The following is a 22,591-nucleotide window of genomic DNA, read 5'->3' as shown; positions in this document are numbered from 1 at the left end:
CACGGCTATCCCGCAGCTTCGGGGTTGCAGGCGCCTCCTGAGCGTGGGCACAAACCCTTAATGTGTGATTGATAAGGATGTGGTGCAGAAGTGGAGTTTTTCCACGAGTGGGCGGTGTGACTGTGGAAGGTTTGAGGAGTGGAGGTGGAGCTGGGATGGAGCCTGGGCGGAGTCTCAAGTGTGCCTGAACATTTTTTGCCAGTATGCGGCCTGAAATTCCTGGCGGCAGCCCTGCACACATTTACATACACTCATATACTAATCTTTCATGATATCACGGTCTTCTGGAGAGGGCGGCAGAACCCACTGTGGAGGAGGGGACACAGCAGACAGGACTGATTTCAGCTTCCTGCCCCTGCGTGCGGTCCGATGCTGTGGACTCTCCTCCCCCACCCTCTACTCTTTGAGGAAATGCTGCTGGGAAAGGAACCGCAGTAGGCAGAAGACCCACTGTAAAGGCCCCGTCACACTATAGCGACGCTGCAATGATCCCGACAACGACACGACCTGTCAGGGATCGTTGCTGCGTCGCTATGTGGTCACTGGTGAGCTGTCAAACAGGCAGGCTCACCAACGATCAGGGGAGCAGCGACATCGTGGAAAGAATCTTTCCACGATGTCCTGCTCCTGGTTACGAGCCTGCTGAAGCAGGAGCAGGCTGGTAACTATGGTAAACATCGGGTTACTAGGGGCACATGCGCACCTAGTAACCCGTTGTTTATCATGGTTACCACTCTGCTACAGTGAGCGGGAGGTTACCGCTCACTGTAGCAGGCTCGTAACCATGATAAACAACGGGTTACTAGGTGCGCGTGTGCCCCTAGAAACCCGATGTTTACCATAGTTACCAGCCTGATCGCTGCTCCCGCTGGTCACACACAGCGATGTGTGCTGACCAGCGGGAGAGCAACGACCAAAAAATGGTCCAGGACACTTTGCAGCGATCAGCGACGTCACAGCAGGGGCCTGATCGTTGCAAAGTGTCACACATAGCGACATCGCTGGTGAGGTCGCTGTTGCGTCACCAAAACCGTGACACAGCAGCGATCTCGCTATGTGAGACGGGGGCTTAAGACCCTGCAGGAGGACAGACACAGTAGCCAATGAGCGCTCTCATCAATCTGATGGGGAAGAGTTCATTGGCCAGCAGCCTCTCTCCTGCATGACATGCCCCATTTTTCAATGCCCGCACTCTGCCCAGGGTATCAAAAATCATTACGGGTGGGAGTGGACGGGGTTAAGCAGCATCAGCCCTGACTCAAGGGGCCCCATAGCAGCTGTGTGGTCTACTGCCTGAGCACTACGCCCCTTCCTGCATGGGCCCCCCTCCACCTCTGGGCCCGGGTGCGGCTGCATCGGTGGTGTGTCCACCCCTGGCTGAACCCCTCGCTGCGGCTCTGAGCAAATGTAATATTATTTACACACAAACGAGTGGTAAAGAAATCAGTGAGACACCTGTGGGATAAGAACGTAAGAACGCCCATTACACCCTCAGATGACTTCCCTGGTGGGTACAGTGTCCGAAATGGGGTCACTTTAGGGGGTCGTATGTTCTTCACACCTCGAGGGCTTTGCTTTTGGCCGCTCGATACACCTCGTACACACCTGGCTCCGCTCCGTACACACAGCTCCGCTCTGTACACCCCGTACACGCGCAGCTCTGCTCCGTACACCTCGCACACACACGGCTCCGCTCCGTACACCACGTACACACGGCTCCGCTCCATACGCCTCGTACACACATGGCTCCGCTCCGTACACCTCGTACACGCGCGGCTGCGCTCCGTACACCACGTACACACGGCTCCGCTCCATACGCCTTGTACACACATGGCTCCGCTCCGTACACCTCGTACACGCGCGGCTCCGCTCCATACACCTCGTACACACGCGGCTCCGCACACATCGTACACGCGCGGCTCCGCACACCTCGTACATGCACGGCTCCGCTCCGTACACGCGCAGCTCTGCTCCGTACACCTCGCACACACACGGCTCCGCTCCGTACACCACGTACACACGGCTCCGCTCCGTACACCTCGTACACGCGCGGCTGCGCTCCGTACACCACGTACACACGGCTCCGCTCCATACGCCTTGTACACACATGGCTCCGCTCCGTACACCTCGTACACGCGCGGCTCCGCTCCATACATCTCGTACACACGCGGCTCCGCACACATCGTACACGCGCGGCTCCGCACACCTCGTACATGCACGGCTCCGCTCCGTACACCTTGTACACGCGCGGCTCTGCTCCGTACACCTCGTACACACGCGGCTCCGCTCCGTACGCCTCGTACACACGCGGCTCCGCTCCGTACGCCTCGTACACACGCGGCTCCGCTCCGTACGCCTCGTACACACGCGGCTCCGCTCCGTACGCCTCGTACACACGCGGCTCCGCTCCGTACGCCTCATACACACCCGGCTCCGCTCCGTACAACTCGTACACGCGCTGCTCCGCTCCGTACACCTCGTACACGCGCGGCTCCGCTCCGTACACCTCGTACACGCGCGGCTCCGCTCCGTACACCTCGTACACGCCCGGCTCCGCTCCGTACACCTCGTACACACGCGGCTCCGCTCCGTACACCTTGTACACACACGGCTCCGCTCCGTACACCTCGTACACGCGCGGCTCTGCTCCGTACACCTCGTACACGCGCGGCTCTGCTCCGTACACCTCGTACACGCGCGGCTCTGCTCCGTACACCTCGTACACGCGCGGCTCTGCTCCGTACACCTCGTACACGCGCGGCTCTGCTCCGTACACCTCGTACACACGCGGCTCTGCTCCGTACACCTCGTACACACCCGGCTCTGCTCCGTACACCTCGTACACACGTGGCTCTGCTCCGTACACCTCGTACACACGCGGCTCTGCTACATCCACACTGTAAACCCCTCCTGACCCCACACATAAACTTCAGCTCATCCAGCACCATGACAACCAGCACAGCAGAGTCCTGCATCCACTGAGGCCCCTGATCATGTGACCCCTGACTCCTCCCCTCCTGTGACCTCATCACAGCTCCTGTGCGCACAGAGCAGCCATATATGTGGTGGCGGCTCTGCAGGTGGAGGTATGTGGAGACCCCCATTACTGGGCGTAGGGGGCATTAACCCCTTCAGCACGGAGACTCTTTTGGGGTCTTGTGTTGCCCCTTTATAAGAATCGTAAGGTTTTTGATCTGTTTCCTGTAATAGATACATACGACCCAACTATGGAGACAGGAAGGGAGGAAACGTATTGTTCTCATAGTACAGGACCCCTTTACTGCCCCAAAGTGTAATGCCCCCATTATGCCCCTTATGCAGGATGTATGATGCCCCCATTATGCCCCTTATGCAGGATGTATGATGCCCCCACACTGTAATGCCCCCATTATGCCCCTTATGCAGGATGTATGATGCCCCCATTATGCCCCTTATGCAGGATGTATGATGCCCCCATTATGCCCCTTATGCAGTATGTAAGATGCCCCCACAGTGTAATGCCCCCATTATGCCCCTTATGCAGGATGTATGATGCCCCCACAGTGTAATGCCCCCATTATGCCCCTTATGCAGGATGTATGATGCCCACACAGTGTAATGCTCCCATTATGCCCCTTATGCAGGATGTATGATGCCCCCATTATGCCCCTTATGCAGGATGTATGATGCCCCCACACATTGTAATGCCCCCATTATGCCCCTTATGCAGGATGTATGATGCCCCCATTATGCCCCTTATGCAGGATGTATGATGCCCACACAGTGTAATGCCCCCATTATGCCCCTTATGCAGGATGTATGATGCCCACACAGTGTAATGCTCCCATTATGCCCCTTATGCAGGATGTATGATGCCCCCATTATGCCCCTTATGCAGGATGTATGATGCCCCCACACATTGTAATGCCCCCATTATGCCCCTTATGCAGGATGTATGATGCCCCCATTATGCCCCTTATGCAGGATGTATGATGCCCACACAGTGTAATGCCCCCATTATGCCCCTTATGCAGGATGTATGATGCCCCCACAGTGTAATGCCCCCATTATGCCCCTTATGCAGGATGTATGATGCCCCCACAGTGTAATGCTGCCATTATGCCCCTTATGCAGGATGTATGATGCCCACACAGTGTAATGCCCCCATTATGCACCTTATGCAGTATGTATGATGCCCCCACAGTGTAATGCTCCCATTATGCCCTTTATGCAATATGTATGATGCCCCTTATGCAGGATGTATGATGCCAGCACAATGTAATGCCCCCATTATGCCCCTTATGCAGTATGTATGATGCCCCCACACAGTGTAATGCCCCATTATGCCCCTTATGCCGAATGTATGATGCCCCACACAGTGTAATGCCCCATTATGCCCCTTATGCAGTATGTATGATGCCCCACACAGTGTAATGCCCCCATTATGCCCCTTATGCAGTATGTATGATGCCCCACACAGTGTAATGCCCCCATTATGCCCCTTATGCAGTATGTATGATGCCCCCACACAGTGTAATGCCCCCATTATGCCCCTTATGCAGTATGTATGATGCCCCACACAGTGTAATACTCCATTATGCCCCTTATGCAGTATGTATGATGCCCCACACAGAGTAATGCCCCCATTATGTGCCTTATGCAGGATGTATGATGCCCCCACACAGTGTAATGCCCCCATTATGCCCCTTATGCAGAGTGTATGATGCCCCACACAGTGTAATGCCCCCATGATGCCCCTTATGCAGTGTATATGATGCCCCCACACAGTGTAATGCCCCTTATGCAGTATGTATGATGCCCCACACAGTTTAATGCCCCATTATGCCCCTTATGCCGTATGTATGATGCCCCACACAGTGTAATGCCCCCATTATGCCCCTTATGCAGTATGTATGATGCCCCACACAGTGTAATGCCCCCATTATGCCCCTTATGCAGTATGTATGATGCCCCCACACAGTGTAATGCCACCATTATGCCCCTTATGCAGTATGTATGATGCCCCCACACAGTGTAATGCCCCCATTATACCCCTTATGCAGGATGTATGATCCCCACACAGTGTAATGCCCCCATTATGCCCCTTATGCAGTATGTATGATGCCCCCCACACAGTATAATGTTCCCACAGTAGCGCCATCCTTCCACACACAGTAGAATGTTCCCACAGTACCGTCATCCCACCACACACAGTATAATGTTCCCACCATACCGCCATCCCCCCACACTCAGCATAGTGTTCCCACAGTACTGCTTGAGGTCCTGTAGTTGCAATAAGTCCTGAGGTTTTATAGTTGGGATTATCCCTCTGGAAAATGGTTTTCCCTTTGCCTGCTCCCCTACATGTAGACCCTCAAGCATGTATGCATGCATGTAGGGGAGCAGGCCTTACTAGATATCGAGGCTTTGTACAGTAACATAGCGCATGAGGATTGTATTGGAGGAGTAAGACATTTCTTGAAATCGAGATCAGTAGAGTGTAGCAGACATAATGACTTTATGGAGGATCGTCTAACATTCACTCTTACTCATAACGTCTTTCTTTTTGACAGGAAGTACTTCCCCGATCTCAGGGGTACTGCGATGGGGAGCCCCTATGCCTCCTCATATGCTAACCTATTCCTGGGCTGGTGGGAGGAAACCACAATATTCAGGGATAATCATAACTGGTGGCATCCATATACTGGGGCATAGTATAGATATATTGACGACGTTCTTATCATCTGCACAGGGACGAGTGAAAAGTTTCTTGAATTTGTCAGGGAACTCAACATCAATAGAGTGGGCCTTAGATTTATATCAGAGTTTAATTATTACCAGTTGCCTTTCCTGGATATGCTAATCAAGAAAAAGAGCTGGATGGGACCCTAGGGACACTCATCTACAAAAAACCTACAAGCACTAATAAACTATTGAAGTGGGATAGACACCACCCCATCACCCTAAAAAAAAAGCAATATCCACAGGCCAATTTTTAAGGTTAAGAAGACATGAACACCAGATTCAGGGAAAAAGGGTACAAATACTCCTTCATACCTAACCAAGAGACCAAGAAAAAGATGGGATAAAACGAGTAATAGAAACTTCAGAGTCACCCTATCTTTAATATCCTCAGAAAACAATAGGGTGTACTTGTGGTCAACCTGGACCTGAGGGTGCTGTGTTATCTGCTCCCACAATAACTTTTAGAAAGGGTCGGTCAATTAGGGACCTTTTAGTGCATAGTTTCTATAAAAATCTGCACCCAAGGGGACTTGGCTTTATAGAAGAATCTGAGGTTTCTTTAGATGTGGAGAAAGTTGTACATGTAATTGGATGAGACCTTGTAAATCTTTCTCGAGTTCCTCTACAGGTAAAACCTTTTTTCAGAGCCAGAGGGATTATTTCAACTGTAAAACTTCAGGACTTGTATATGTGGCCACATGCACCCTAGATTATGTATGCAAGACCAATAGGCAGTCTAGGAGGAGGGTGGGTGAGCATTTGGGTAATTTATGCCATGGTCGAGACACCCCAGTTAGTGAGACACATGAACAGTGTACATCGAGGTGAAACCGGAGACATCTCCTTTTGTATCATTGAGGAGTTTAAACTCAATGTGAGAGGAGGTGATCACAATAGATGTATCCTCTAAAAAGGAAGTGAGTGGATTTCCAGACTTGATTCACGAACCCCTAAGGGACTCAATGAGCAAATCTCCTATTCATGTCTGTTTTGTGTGAATACAGTCCCATTCTGGATTACATTTTTGGATTTTATACTCTACCCATTGCTAGTCAGTTCCCTGTGAATGGGGTTCACATATTGTTGTACTTGATTGAGATATCTGAGCTTCTATATCAGAATTATTTCTTATCAGTTATATCCCACTTATACTATTTAGTACCTAACACGTGTGGTGTTCCTTGTGTATTTCTAATTATGCAATAGTCATCAAATTTGACCATTTAGGAATATACTGTGGGCCACCATCCCATATCTTATGTAGTGATAAAGTAGATCTACATGCCTCTTTTATGATGGGAGGATGTGCAATACTTGTTTTTAGTCTCCCATGACGCTGATCTCAGAGAGAGGAGTATTCTGTTGATGGAATGCAATCCAATACCATATGCGCTCCATTGTGGAATGCAGACATCTGGGCATGTGACAATGATCCTAGATACTTTCTGTTGTAGAACACATAACTATGGGAATGCGCAGTCACGGGTACCAGTGGGGCGATGGCAATCAGTTTATCTGGCGTTTCAGTGTAAAGCTTGTCACTTCCGGACATGCACACTAGGGGATGGACATTATCGGACCTCTAGCGCATGAGAAGTTGTGCAGGCGCAGTACAATATTGTATACAGACTTAATTCTATATATCCTGTGACAATTCACCTCTAGGAATGGGAATGGGCCTCCTAGTCTGGGGAGGGGTTTTGGATGAAGTGGGATATTTAAACATGGACACCTGGCTACTAGGCACACTATGCTAAACATTATCATCCCTGTATCAAGCCTCCTGATGAAGCTGTTGGGGAAACGCGTTGAGGCAGATTATTGAAACATTCTCTGAGTACCATACCCTTTCCTTTATATATACCTTGATACATATCTGGTTCTATTTAATGTATCAGTGTATTATATACAGTTGAAACCAGAAGTTTACATACACTATATAAAAAGACACATATGCATGTTTTTCACAATATCTGACATGAAATCAGAATAAACCCTTCCCATTTTAGGTCAGTTTGGATTATCATAATTTTTAATATTTGCCAAATGCCAGAATAATGAGCGAGAGGCATTTTTATTACTGCAAAGTCAAAAGTTTACATACATTTCATTAGTATTTGGTACCATTGCCCTTAAACTGAATGATTTAGGTCAAGCATTTAGGACATCCTTCCAGAAGCTTCTCACAATAGTTGGTCGGAATTTGGGCCCATTCCTGACAAAACTGATTTAACTGATCCAGTTTTGTTGCTCGCACCTGTCTTTTCAGCTTTGCCCACAAATTTTCAATAGGATTGAGATCAGGGCTTTGTGATGACCACTCCAAAACATTGACTTTGTTATCCTTAAGCCACTTTGTTACCATTTTAGCAGTATTCTTTGGGTCATTGTTCATTTGGAAGACCTATTTCCGCCCAAGCTTTAACTTCCTGGCTGATGTCTTGAGATGTTGCTTCAGTATTGCCACATAATCTTCTTTTCTCATGAAGTCATCTATTTTGTGAATTTCACCAGTTTCTCCTGCAGCCAAACAACCCCACAACATGATGCTGCCACCCCTGTGTTTCACAGTTGGGATGGTGTTCTTAGACTTCGAAGCTTCTCCCTTTTTCCTCCAAACGTAACAATGGTCATTGTGAGGAGTTACCCACTTACTAAAGACTAGAATACTTTTCCAGCACTAAGCACCCATTTTCATTGATCTTAATTTTGTGTTTTGTTAGAAATTAGTTTGCTGTGTTGTGTTAAGCCCCCGTCTCACATAGCGATATCGCTAGCGATATCGCTGCTGAGTCACGGTTTTGGTGACTCACCAGCGACCTCACCAGCGATGTCGCTGTGTGTGACACTTTGCAACGATCAGGCCCCTGCTGTGAGGTCGCTGATCGTTGCAAAGTGTCCTGGACCATTTTTTGGTCGTTGGCCTCCCGCTGGCCAGCACACATCGCTGTGTGTGACCAGCGGGACCAACGATCTGGCTGGTAACTATGGTAAACATCGGGTTACTAGGGGCACGCGCGCACTTAGTAACCCGCTGTTTACCATGGATACCACTCTGCTAGGTGCACGGAGGCTCCCGCGCACTGTAGCAGAGTGGTATCCATGGTAAACAGCGGGTTACTAGGGGCACACGCGCACTTAGTAACCCGATGTTTACCATAGTTACCAGCCTGCTCCTGCTTGCAGCAGGCTGGTAACGGGAGCAGGACATCATGGAACGATTCTTTCCACGATATCGCTGCTCCCCTGATCGCTGGTGAGCCTGCCTGTTTGACAGCTCACCAGCGATGTATTAGCGATGCAGCAACGATCCCTGACAGGTCGTATCGTTGTCGGGATCGCTGCTGCATCGCTTAGTGTGACGGGGCCCTTAGTGATTTGTTTGCTCATCAGTTCAACCTCAGGTATCAGTTCCATTCAGTGACCTTATATCAGGGGCCTTGGGTCATTGTTCTCTCAGCCAACGGACCCCTTGTGTAGATGGAAAGAGTAGACGAAGAGGAACCGTCACCACAGGGAGTCTCACAAGCAAACCCAGGTGATGGCTGAGAAAATACCTCCACTAAGGCACAATTAGCTGTGGGAGGGAGGGGTGAGCTCTTCTGCCCATTCAGGGGGCTGATCCCTGTGCAGGAGAAAGAGAAGACACATTTTCTAGTCAGGGAGAGTTGGTGGAAGGATGCCAAAGGAAGAGGATGGAGACTGAGGACTTGGAAGGATGGATGGATAAGCATGTTACAGTTATGGGATCTGTCATTTGGATGTAAACTTTCTTAAAGGATTGTTGCTACTGGATACCTGTGTTTCCATCGTTTTATCTGTCGTCTGGTGGATTGTGGACTGTGGCTACAGACTATACTGGCTGGGGATACGAAATCTGTGGGCCAACCAAAAGTTGGGAGACAGTGAGTATGGCCAGATACAAAGCCAGCGGAACTACTGATCCCAGGTTGGGAACTTAAGGACTGAGAGAACTGTATTTTGTCTATTTACCTAGAATTGCTGTATTACTACACATGTGATTAATAAAATATTGTTGCATCGTTAACCTGCTTAGGTGATTACTTACAACCCACTGCCTCAGATCTTCACAGTCATTATGCCTAAAAAGTTAAATTTATTTTCATCAGACCAGAGGACATGTCTCCAAAATTAAGGTATTTGTTCCTTTGTGCATTTGTCAACATTAATCTGACTTTGTTATGTTTATTTTGGAGTAATAGCTTCTTCCTGGCAGAGTGGCCTTTCAGCCCATGTTGATACAGCACTCGTTTCACAGTGGATATTGACACAATCTTACCAGCTTTCGCCATCATCTTCACAAGGTCTCTTGCTTTTGTCCTTGGGTTGATATGCACCTGTCAGACCAAAGCACGTTCATCTCTGGGACACAGAACCCACCTACTTCCTGAGTGGTATGATGGTTCTACATTCCCATCTTGTTTGTACTTGCGTATAATTGTTTGTACAGATGAACGAGGTGCCTTCAGGTATCTTGAAATTGTACCCAAGGATAAGCCAGACTGTGCAAGTCCACAATTCTCATCCTGATATCTTGGCTGATTTCTTTAGACTTTCCCATGATGCTACACAAAGAAGCAGTGTGTTTCAGGTGTGCATTAAAATACATCCACAGGTGTGTTTCTAAATAACTCAGATGTTGCCAAAAAATCTTAAGTTTCCAAACACATGACATCATCATATGGGCAGTCCAAAATAGTTTAAAGGCATAGTAATCTTAGTGTATGTAAACTTTTGACTTTGCAGCGAGTAATAAAAATGCCTTAAAACATTCTCTCTCTCTCATTATTCTGGCATTTGGCAAATATTAAAAATTATGGTAATCATAATTGACCTAAAAAAAAAAAAGGTTTCTTCTGATTTCATGTCAGATATTGAGAAAAACATCCATATGTGTCTTTTTATATAGTGTATGGAAACTTCTTTTTTTCAACTGTATGTGTCAGGGTTAACAAGGGCTTCTGAGGTACAGCCACCAGCGAGCGGGGGTGCCGTTGTTGTTCTTTAGGGTTCCATCCTCAGCTGATAGGCAGTATAAGCTTTGTTTAGGTACAGGATAGGGTTAGGTAGTGACTGTATCAATTATTCAGCAGCATCATTTTTTACATCTGTTTATATACATCCACAAAAAGCCATTCAGCTTGTAATTTTGCTTGTTTTAAGAACATATGTGTTGTTAGTCCAGTTTTTAATGCATATATTTAATAAATGTTTAAGATTTTACTTTAGGGGGGTTTTCCAGCAGTACTGCCCCCTACACACAATATATGGTTTCATCCACTCCACCGACTACCCCACGGATGATTAATAAATACTCACTTAGCCCCATTCTTGGTGCAGATACTAATGAATCCAGAACCTATGAGATTTTTACCACATGATAGTTTGATAGTTAAGTGGGTATCATCCATAACGGCAGCCAACCCGACCACTATGGTGCCCATGAGAAAAACAAGAATTTGAGCTTGGTTTAAGTTGGTATCCATGCAGCACATAAATGCATGCTTACAAAGGCCATGAATCAGAAAAAAATTACAAGAAGAAAAATTATCATAAACCCTGCTGTAAATAAAAAGCAAAAGTGCATTTAAATAAAATAGGGTTCTTAGTAACACTGTTTTTGATCAAAAATAGCATGAAAGCTATCCCAACCATGGCAAGGTGAACCTATTCGGGATAGTCCTACTCTGTCTAATATTAAAAACCTTACCGTGTGTCAAAGCTTCAAACTTCTGTGTGTGAATCAGACGTGAGATCTAATGTGATAGAAGATTACAGTGCAGAGAAGACGGGAAACATTCATATAGACGGCCGGTGGAGATGTAGTCAGTGATGGACTCTGGCTAAATATGTTTCTGGAGCCGTAGAAGAAGATGAAGATGTCGTCCTCATCATGAAGTAGTTATTTCTCATGTCATGTGTAATTAATATCTCCTGCAGTATTGCTAATGCCGATTCCAGTGTCTGTAAATGAGACGAGAATTAGTGTTATGGAAGATGAGTCTATGAGAAACGTATTCGGCTACAGACTCCGAGGAAGAAACTGCTTGTTGTCTGTGGCCTATAATATATAGGTTTTATTACTAGATGTAAAGCAGAAAACTAAATACTGTAAAATAATATATCTCCTCATATTTTTCTGTGACATCCCGGTACCCGTTCTACTGCTGCTAAATGAGACAGATGTAGAGTGATAGTAGACTTGTTCCAGTGTGGGCACTGTGAGTCAGGAGATATAATACATTGCATTGTAAATTGGACTTTCCTGCCATCTGCTGGCCAATGTGTGTATATGAAAGGCAAGTGATTACTCTCCTCACAATAAGCTGCCATAGAAATGTCTGGGAGGAGTCTCTCAGCTCAGGGCTCGCACACTGACTGAGCACTGGTACAAATCAGTAGTGGGCGGTTCAAGCTGCCTAATGAAGATACAGGAGACAGACACTGTTTCTCACAGAAGAGTTTCCATGCCAGTCCATGCTTGGGGGACATTTTTCTCCACATAATCTCCTTCACAAAATGAGTGAAGCCTCTGCCAGTCAGGAGAGATAACGCTGTTCGTGTGCTCTCCTGCACGCTGGTTATCCTGTTTGCTTCTAGCCAGGACCAGATCCACGTGGCTGCCACACCACCGACTACTGACTGCGAAAGGGAATGGTGGTCTAAAAACTGAGCACACCCAGACTTTAGTGTGTTTCCACGGAGAGCCAATCTGTGAAGGTCCCTCCATCAGTGTAATATTTCTTGGACTACGCATAGCATTTCCTCTACTAGCAAGTGAAGAGAACTCTGCTCCAGCTGCCCTGTACAGTGTCCATTTTAGGACATGATCAGATATCAAAATCAAACATCAGAATGATGTCAGTTTGAGGCTAAATACCCTGTCTGACAAATGATCCTGATCAGTGACTTTGATAAGTGACTTTTACAACTGTAATAATAATAAAAAAAAAGTCACTGTTCGCTGATGGGACTTGAACCCAAAATTCTGTGTTCAGAAGCCAGTGCACTAAGCACTGAGCTATTAAGTTAGATGATGAAACCTAGGAGTTCTATTTGGTTATATGATTTTCAGTGCAAACCTGTCTGAAACTGAATGGGACTTTCAGAAATACCTGCTCCTAGCCAAATTCAAATGATGTTTGATTCTGATGTGTGAGTCTGATGTGTGACTTTCTTCAACCATCAGAATCACAATGACTTTTAGTCACCCTGAGTATTTTCATTGTTGATTTTATAAGACAAGGAAAGCTGCCAGCTACTATCACTTGAACGAATAGCTCAACGGCAAGTCATCAGTTTCTGAAACTCTAGGTTCAAATCCCAATAGGAATGTTATTTTTTTTAATTATGTCTGTTTAGCACACAAACTACAGGGGTGTTTTACTTTTTAATATCTGACATTTTGATTGTCATCCTGACGTGTTAAGAGTTTCCGACACGCTGTGTATTTGCATGGTAAATTACATAGCCAAAGTAAATTGGGAGGCACTAATTTACTACATATCTATTTCCAAGTGACTGTTCATTTGCATAATTTCTTAAAGGGGTCTAATGATAACATTTCTTTATTGTAAATTTTTCTTTCCATCCACCCAAGAACTGGCTGCAAACTCCCAATTTACTTTTGCTATGTAATTATTATAATTACCGTATATTCCGGCGTATAAGACGACTTTTGAAGACTGAAAAATCTTCTGTCTAGTCTGGGGTCGTCTTATACGCCGGTAATGCTTTTGAACTTTCAGAAATTGACATGCGGGGATACTCTGGGGGTGTTAATAAGCTGCCGTGGCCGTATCCCTGCCATGTCGGAGTTAATATAAGGTGGAGGGAGTTAAAATACGGCGGCAGTAGGTCCAGACAGTCAGCGCTTCTGTGCTGAAACTGACACATCGCTGCGTATTCCCAGCTCCGGACACAGCGCAGGGCTTCTGTGCCGACAGCTTTCACTTGTCACAGAAGCGGTGCGCTGTGTCCGGAGCAGGGAAGTTCGCATCGCTTCTGTGACAATATATGAAAAGCCGGCAATTCAGCAGCGGCATAAGCCGGCACCCGACAATTTAGAATAGAAAGAATAGAGCTTCACACATAGATTAGATAGATAGAAACATGTCAGTCACATATATATGAAGTACAGTGACAGTATTGCTTACTGTACTTGTCATTTAGTGTAAAGGATTTATTAAAACAAATAATAGTGTTTTCATGCACCGTCTCTTTAAAAAAGCCGGCCGGCAATTCAGCAGCGGTACCCGACAATTTATAACAGACAGAATAGAGCTTCACACATAGATTAGATAGATAGAAACATGTCAGTCACATATATATGAAGTACAGTGACAGTGTTGATTACTGTACTTGTCATCTAGTGTTAAAGGATTTATTTAAAAAAAAATTGGCGTGGGGTTCCCCTTAATTTTAGGCTCTAGCGGAGGTTAAGCAGACAGCTGGGGCAGATGTTTGAAGCCTGGGAAGGGGGTAATACCCACGGAGCTTCCCAGGCTACTAATATCAGCCCCCAGCTGAATACCTAGCCTTTACTAGCTATTAAAATGGGGGACCCCCCAAAAAAAATGACGTGGGGTCCCCCCTAATTTAATAGCTAGCAAAGGCTAGGCAGACAGCTGGGGGCTGATATTAATAGCCCAGGAAGGGAGCCATGAATATTGGCCCCCTCCCAGGCTAGAAACACCAGCCGTCAGCCGCCCCAGAAATGGCGCATCCATAGGATGCGCCAATTCTGGCACTTAGCCTCGCTCTTCCACGCTGCCCTGGTGCGGTGGCAGGGGGTAATAGGGTTGGGGTTGATGTCAGCTTATAATGCCAGCTGACATCAAGCCCAGGTTAGTAATGGAGAGGCGTCTATAAGACACCCCCATTACTAACCCCATAGTAAAAGTTAAAAAAAACACAAACACCCAGAATAAAGTCCTTTAATTGAAATAAAGACACAATTCTTTATTGTTCTAAATTAAACCATACTTACCATCACGCCCATTCCAGCTGAAGCCAACGATCTCCTGCAATAAAAGAAAAATAATAAACCAACATCATCCTTACCTTTCCATGGTTCCCACGACAGCTTCAGCTCTGCTACATCGAGATGACAGGCTGGACCGCAGCAGAACGCTGCCATCCAGCCTGTCATCCCGCAGACACTGAGAAGCGCAGGCATGCTTGCGCTCTGCAGTGTCTGGCTGTGACGGCATCCAGATGAGCCGACAATGAACTCAGCTCACCTCCTGGACGTCCGTCACTGACAGCGTGGGAAACTTCTACTGCGCATGCGGGGAGCAGGAGAATTTTCAAACGCTGTCAGTGACGTGCATGAGGTGAGCCGAGTTCATTGGACATGATCTCGGCTCATCTGGATGCCGTCACAGTCAGACACTGAGGAGCACAAGCATGCCTGCGCTTCTCAGTGTCTGCCGCATGGCAAGCTGAACGGCAGCGTTCTGCTGCGGTGCAGCCTGTCATGTGAATGTAGCAGAGCTGGACCGGTCCTGGGAACCATGGAAAGGTAAGGATGATGTTGCTTTATTATTTTACTTTTATTGCAGGAGATCGTTGGCTTCAGCTGGAATGGGCGTGACGGTAAGTATGGTTTAATTTAGAACATTAAAAAATTGTGTCTTTATTTCAATTAAAGGACTTTATTCTGGGTGTTGTGTTTTTTTTAATTACGGTACTTTACTAGAAATTCATGGTGGTCATGTCTAATATTGGCGTGACCCCATGAATTTCGGGCTTAGGGCCAGCTGATAATGCCAAGCTGGCCCTAACCCCTTTATTACCCAGTGAGCCACCGCACCAGGGCCCTGGATGAGTTGGGTACAGCGCCAGAAGATGGCGCTTCTATGAACGCGCCATTTTCCGGGGTGGCTGCGGACTGCAATTTGCAGCGGGGGGGGCCCAGAAAGCTTGGGTCTCCCTGCGCTGCAGATTCCAGCCCCCAGCTGCCTAGTTGTACCTGGCTGGACACAAAAATAGGGCGAAGCCCCACGTCTTTTTTTTTTTAATTATTTCATGAAATAATTTTAAAAAAAAGGGCTTCCCTATATTGTTGTGTCCGGCCAGGTACAAATAGGCAGCTGGTGGTTGGGGGCAGCCCGTTCCTGCCTGCTGTACCTGGCTGGACACAAAAATATGGCGAAGCCCACGTCAACATTTTTGGGAAAAATTAATTACAAAATTAATAATAATTTAGGGACTGCATCTTTATTAACCCCTCAATTGTCATTTAGTGTTAAAATAAAGGATTTTTTAAAAAGAAAATTGGCGTGGGATCCACCATCATTATAGTCTCTAGCGGAGGTTAAGCAGACGGCTGGGGCAGATGTTTGAAGTCTGGGAAGGGGGTAATACCCACGGAGCTTCCCAGGCTACTAATATCAGCCCCCAGCTGAATACCAGCCTTTACTAGCTATTAGAATGGGGGACCCCCCCAAAAAATGACGTGGGGTCCCCCCTATTTTAATATGTTTATGAGTGACAGTTTTCCTGCTATATACCTGCATGTCATAAGAATTTAAATTAAAAAAGGACCATGTTAAATTCAAATCTGTTTTTTTTTAATTTTTCCCGGTGTTTGGTATGCGTTGGAAAAGGGGTAGTCTTATACGGTGAATATATCCTAAACTCTATATTTTAACAGGAAAGTAGGGGGGTCGTCTTATACACCAGGTCGTCTTATACGCCGGAATATACGGTATATATCACTACCTAAATAATCAAATAATGAACCTACAGTTTAATGGTAAGGCATCTGTGTCACATAGTTTTGGTTTGAAAGGATAATAATAATAGTAATAATAATTAATAATAAAAAGTTCAGTGTCCCTACAGGTTTTTCTTGGCTTATGAGATTAACCATGATAATACTCAGGGGGTCTAAAAGTAATTGTGATTCTTATTCTGATGTGTGAGAAAAGTCAGATATCAAAGCCAAGCATCAGTGAAGTTTTTGTGCTACCAGCACCATTTAAAAAGCAATAGTTTATTTTTTTCTGCACCAGGAATTTGAACTCACAATGTCCACTTTGTGACACAAGAGAGTTACCATTCTGCCATAAGCTCAAATGATGCTGCTGGATGGTTTTCCTTGGTTTACGAGATTTACTATGCAAATCCTCATGGTGTCTGGAAGTCCTTCTGATTTTGATTCTGATGTGTGAAGAAAGTCAGGTATCAAACTCATTCATCATTTGAATTTGGTTTGGACAATGTCTGTGTTTAAGTCCTGATTGCACTGGAAATAACATAACCAAGTAGAATACCCAGTTTTCTTTAATGAGTGTATAGCTCAATGGTAAGCGTGCTGACTGTGAAACAAATGCTTTTGGGTTCAAGTCCCAGTAGCGTGACATAGTTGCCTTACCATTAAACTGTAGGTTCATTATTTGATTATTTAGGTAGTGATTAGTGTTGAGCGAGTATGTTCTATTAACCTTTTCGCCGAGTATGCTCAGGCCGAGCTCAGAGTATTTATAGCTGCTCGGTGATAGGGTTAAATCCCCCCCCGTGTGCATGATTTGCGACTGTTTGACAGTTTTATTACATGTGAGGAATGACTATTTCTTACACATTCCTCCCATGTAATAAAGCTGTCAAACAGTTGCGAATCATGCACACGGGAGCGATTCAACCATATCACCGAGCAGCTGTAAATACTCGGAGCTCGGCCCGAGCGTACTTGGAACAGAACATACTCGCTCAACCCTAGTAGTGATATATAATAATAATTACATAGCAAAAGTAAATTGGGAGTTTGCAGCCAGTTCTTGGGTGGATGGAAAGAAAAATTTAAAATAAAGAAATGTTATCATTAAACCCCTTTAAGAAATTATGCAAATGTACAGTCACTTGGAAATAACTATGTAGTAAATTAGTGCCTCCCAATTTACTTTGGCTATGTAATTTACCATGCAAATAGACAGCGTGTCTGAAACTCTTATTACGTCAGGATGACAATCAGAACGTCAGATATTAAAAGTAAAACACCCTTGTAGTTTTGGTGCTAAATGGGCATAATTAAAAAATATATATTCCTATTGGGATTTGAACCTGGACACTGTAGTTTCAGAGGCTGATGCCTTGCCATTGAGCTATCCAGTCAAGTTATAGCAACTGGTAGCTTTTCTTGTCTTATGAGATCAACCATGAAAATACTCAGGGTGACTAAAAGTCATTCTGATTCTGATGTTTGAAGAAAGTCACACATCAGACTCACACATCAAAATCAAACATCATTTGAATTTGGTTTGGAGGAGGTATTTCTGAAAGTCCCAATCAGGTTCAGACAGGTTTACTCTGAAAATGATATAACCAAATAGAACTGCTAGGTTTCATCAACTGCGTTTATAGCTCAGTGGTTAGTGCACTGGCTTCTGGACACAGAATTTTGGGTTGAAGTCCCATCAGCGAACAGTGACTTTTTTTTTATTATTATTACAGCTCTAAAGTCACTTATCAAAGTCACTTGTCAGGATCACTTGTCAGACCGGGTATTTAGCCTCAAACTGACATCATTCTGATGTTTGATTTTGATATCTGATCATGTCTTAAAATGGACACTATAGCCCTGAGAGGCCATGACCTCACTTGTTTCATGAGGAGAGAACCATTACTTTCATATGCACCAATATACTGTAAACTTTGCCTTTAAGAGAGACTGTACCCCGTTACCTCCTTTAGTAAATCCTTTAGTAAAGTTGTTATATTTACAAGTTCACCTGCGTGTCTGGCTGCTTGTGATTGCACAAACATCACGGGCACTCCAAACTTGCACCCAGACACCACAGCTACAGGAGTGCCCCCTGGGGGTCCTATACCATCCACAAGTGCCACCTCTCGTTTTTGACAATTGTTGTGGACATGAGGGAAGTGTTGAGGGGTCCAGTGACCCACTTCAGCTACTGTGACATCATTATCTGTTGCCAGTGAGACTACATACCCCAGGTGGCCGTTCTGCAACATCTAGCGCCTCCCCAGTGGCCCACCACATTTCCCCTTATTATCTCCAGTAATTGTATTATTACACAAGATATTTATGATGTTATATTGGCTCATCATCTTCTCATTCAGATCCCTACAATATCGGATCCTCTCAGTGAAGATCTTCTATATAACAGAATTTTCCTTATTGACCCATCAAAGATGGATATGGACAGAGACAAGATGGTGGAGAGGATATTACACCTCACCCTAGAGATCCTCTTCCGGCTTACTGGAGAGGTGAGAGATTCTGATGACGTCACATTACATCATTCTTATCTATGGGAATAACAGATGGACAGAACTGGAGAGGTGAGGACTCTGGAAATGTCTGGAGTGAGTTTTATTATTGTGTCTCTCCATAACCAGGATTACACAGTAGTGAAGAAGACCTCTAGTGAGCGCTGTCAGGACCCTGTGTCTGAGGGATGGAGAAGACCTCTGAGCCCAATCACAGGGCCTCCACCTCACCCCCTGATACATAAGGACATCAATGACCAGAAGATCCTAGAAGTCGCCTACAAGATGATTGAGCTGCTGACTGGAGAGGTGACACTGCTGGGAATGCTGGGACATTATACAGTAATGTTATGAAAGGATCAGGGGAATGACTGTATCATTTTATGTGTCAGGTTCCTATAAGGTGTCAGGATGTCACAATCTATTTCTCCATGGAGGAGTGGGAGTATTTAGAAGGACACAAAGATCTGTACAGGGACGTCATGATGGAGGTTCCCCAGCCCCTCACATCACCAGGTAATAGACAGGACTAAGTACACACGGCCTATAATTATCTGTATGTAAAGAATGAATTCAGTCCCTGTATGTGTTTCCTCCAGATCTATCCAGTAAGAGGACAACACCAGAGAGATGTCCCCATCCTCTTCTTCCACAGGACTGTAAACAAGAAGATCCCAATGTTCCTCAGGATCATCAGGTAGATGGAGAGAAGGTGCCATGAGATCTCCCTTTTGATGTGTAGACGGCTGTGAAGGTCTTGTGTTCAGTCTTGTTTTATCCACCAGTATTATATGTTTTTTATTTGTGTAATGAGAACGGTGGAGATGGCAGGATTAGAGCTGATCATAGATGTGACTTCTCATCTGTCTGTGACTTTTACAATATTTGTTTCAGGGTGAAGATCTGACCCATATTAATACTACAGAGACATATGTGAGGGGTGATGAGCGGTGTAAAGAGGAGATTCCTACAGATAACCGCCTAGGTGAGTAGTAACCACCAAATGCGCAGTAGTCACAGATTCTCCTCTGTCACTGGCTGTGGCTAGTTTATCGCTGGTGTAGTCCGGCCATATCATAATCGTGTGATCACCATTTTGCCTCTAGACCACAACACTCACCTCCACCCAAAACTGTTCAAATGATTTTGGGCATTGAAAACCCTTTTCTATAGAACTTACAACCTCGAGAATCCACTTACCCCCTGGGATTAGGAGACGCTGACCGTTACCTGCCCAGATCTGTAAACTACAAAGCCAAATGACAGCGTACGTAGAATGTGCTGACAAGTTAGAAAATCACTTGAAGAAAAATATTGTGATGGTCTGTAAGAGAAAGCAGAGGGTAATGATGCTGTTGGCTTCCTAGATCCCTGATATCTTATTGGATGAATCTACCTTCTCTCCCTTCTGTGCTGTTGAATGTGCTCATATGGTCCCTACAAGACCAGGTCCAGTCTTTCTGGCCAAACTTCACTTTTATGATCGACAACATTAAATGTGCAGTGAGGGACAAGTGTGAATTTCTGTACAATAACAACAGAGTTTCCCTTTATCCTGACTTTTCAATTTCTTTTAAAACCAACTAACTTCAAAGAGGATTGTGATAAACTACATAAAATACATTACACCTGTGCCATGATATATCTCTAAGCTAAATGTAAGACACCTCAGCTCTGCACTATTATAAAAAGTTCTCTTTGAACGTCTAATATTTCTTCTTGAACTCATCTGACAGAAAATATTGGCCCTTACGATAGTTTAGATTGCCAAGAGCCACCGAGCCCCATACTCCAATTACCCCAGAGAGGTTTCACCACTAGTTACTCATCTTTTACTGATGGAGACTGTTGAGTTTGATCATTTCAGTAGATGTGTTATTTTCTATACAGTTTTTGACTACAGTAGTTAGTGCCCAAAATACTCTGATTTAACCTCTTCCTGCTGCCAGTTTTCTGTTCCTAATCAGCCCCCATTTTTCAAATCTGACGTGTGTCACTTTATATGGTGATAACTTTGGAATTCTTCACAAAGGATAATAGGAAACAAATGGACCTTACAAATTATTTTCCAACTTCTCTTGAATCTGACAATACCCGATATACGGTTGTACACTACTGTCTGGGCACATGGCAGGTTAAGAAGGGAAGGAGCGACATTTAGCTATTTGAATGCTGATCTTGCTGGAATAGTTTACAGACACAATATATTGGGGGCACTGTTCATGGCCATCACAAACAGGCATGGCGCTATCTACTCCATTTTCCAGATCCCTGGGTTTGCCTTGCTCCTCATCCTTTAACCCCTCTACATGGATCTGGACTTACACAGAGACCCCTAAGCTTGGGCCATGGTATTACCTGCTGTTCTGTGGACTGATATGGCAAGAAGAATAGTCAGGTAGCCGGGCCAGGAGGGCAGAGTTAATACAAAATCAGAAGACACAAGAGTAGCCAGTAAACGGGTTGTTGCACAACAGGAAAGAAATAGCTGGGAGCTGAGCACAGAGGACTGAACCAGAGGAGAACAAGGCTGTGTCTGGCAGCTTCCGGCAATATGCTTCCAGCTTTAGTAGGGTGCGGTGCTTTCCAACTGGCTGAAGTAGGGAGCAGATTACTCCAGCTGGACAGTACACACATCCATACTGCAAGACTGGATGGTACTTCTGGTCCCAGGCACCCTAATTGTAGTGGCTGGACAGAGAATGTGCCACCCTTAGCTTCTGGTTCCGACGTCCCTTCCATCACCAGAGCCGCCTGCAGGATGAATAAGGCGGCTCCTGGTGACAGAAGCAGACGTCTCAGGAGCAGGTCCCTCCCAGAGCAGATGGGACCCACCATTTGAAGAAGCCCTAGTAAAACAAAAAAGCAGAAATTCAGAGCAGTAGAAATCCCCATAAAGTGACTCCATTTTGGAAATTATAACCCTCAGTGAAATAATCTATAGACGTAGCGATTATTTTGATTCCAGAGGCACTTTCTGGAAATTAGCACGCAGTGGATGTTGGAGAGTAAAAATTGTACATTTGCCATTTTATTCCCCTACACATAGTGCCCAGATTGTGCTCCAGGAGACACACACCGTAAATTAAGTGGGCTCTTCTCACTATAGTAATGCCAAATACATAGATGCTGAATGTGGTTTGGGCGAACTGCAAGGCTCAGAAGTGAGGGGGAGATCTGACTTTGGGAGAGCGGATATTGCTGGATTGGTTTATGGAAGCCATATTGTTTTTCAAGAACCTTTGAGCCGCTAATAATGTGGAAACCTTTGTTTTTCCATTGAGAGATGATGGACCTGAGTGGGGGCTTTTTTTGTGAGATGAGTAGAAGTTTTTATTGGTGTTATTTTCACCTACATAACATTTTTAGTGGCTTTTAAGGGTATGTGCCCACAGTGCAGTTCTGAAGCAGAAATTTCTTGAGCTTTTTTTCCTCTCCCTGGCAGAAAAAACGCATGCGGACTTTACATGCATTTCGAAGCGTTTTTACATGCGTTTTTGCATGTGTTTTTTTTCAAGCCGTTTTCCAAGCGATTTTGAGCATCACAATGCTTTTGGAAAAGGGCTTGACAATATAAGTTGGTCACACAATATAAATCCATGCGACTGGC

General features: G+C 45.4%; 2 pseudogenes; one reads left to right on the top strand and one right to left on the bottom strand.

Annotated features, from left to right (window-relative positions):
• The window catches only part of LOC141191570 (uncharacterized), a 773,803-nt pseudogene that overhangs the window by 324,790 nt on the left and 426,422 nt on the right, over nucleotides 1-22,591 (bottom strand).
• Nucleotides 1-22,591, top strand: part of LOC141191600 (uncharacterized) — a 47,002-nt pseudogene that overhangs the window by 20,203 nt on the left and 4,208 nt on the right.

This window comes from Phyllobates terribilis, unplaced genomic scaffold (assembly GCF_046119375.1).
Source record: "Phyllobates terribilis strain yellow unplaced genomic scaffold, ASM4611937v1 Scaffold_47__1_contigs__length_9908305, whole genome shotgun sequence".
NCBI classification, from domain to species: Eukaryota; Metazoa; Chordata; class Amphibia; order Anura; family Dendrobatidae; genus Phyllobates; species Phyllobates terribilis.
This window is presented reverse-complemented; position numbering and strand designations above follow the sequence as displayed.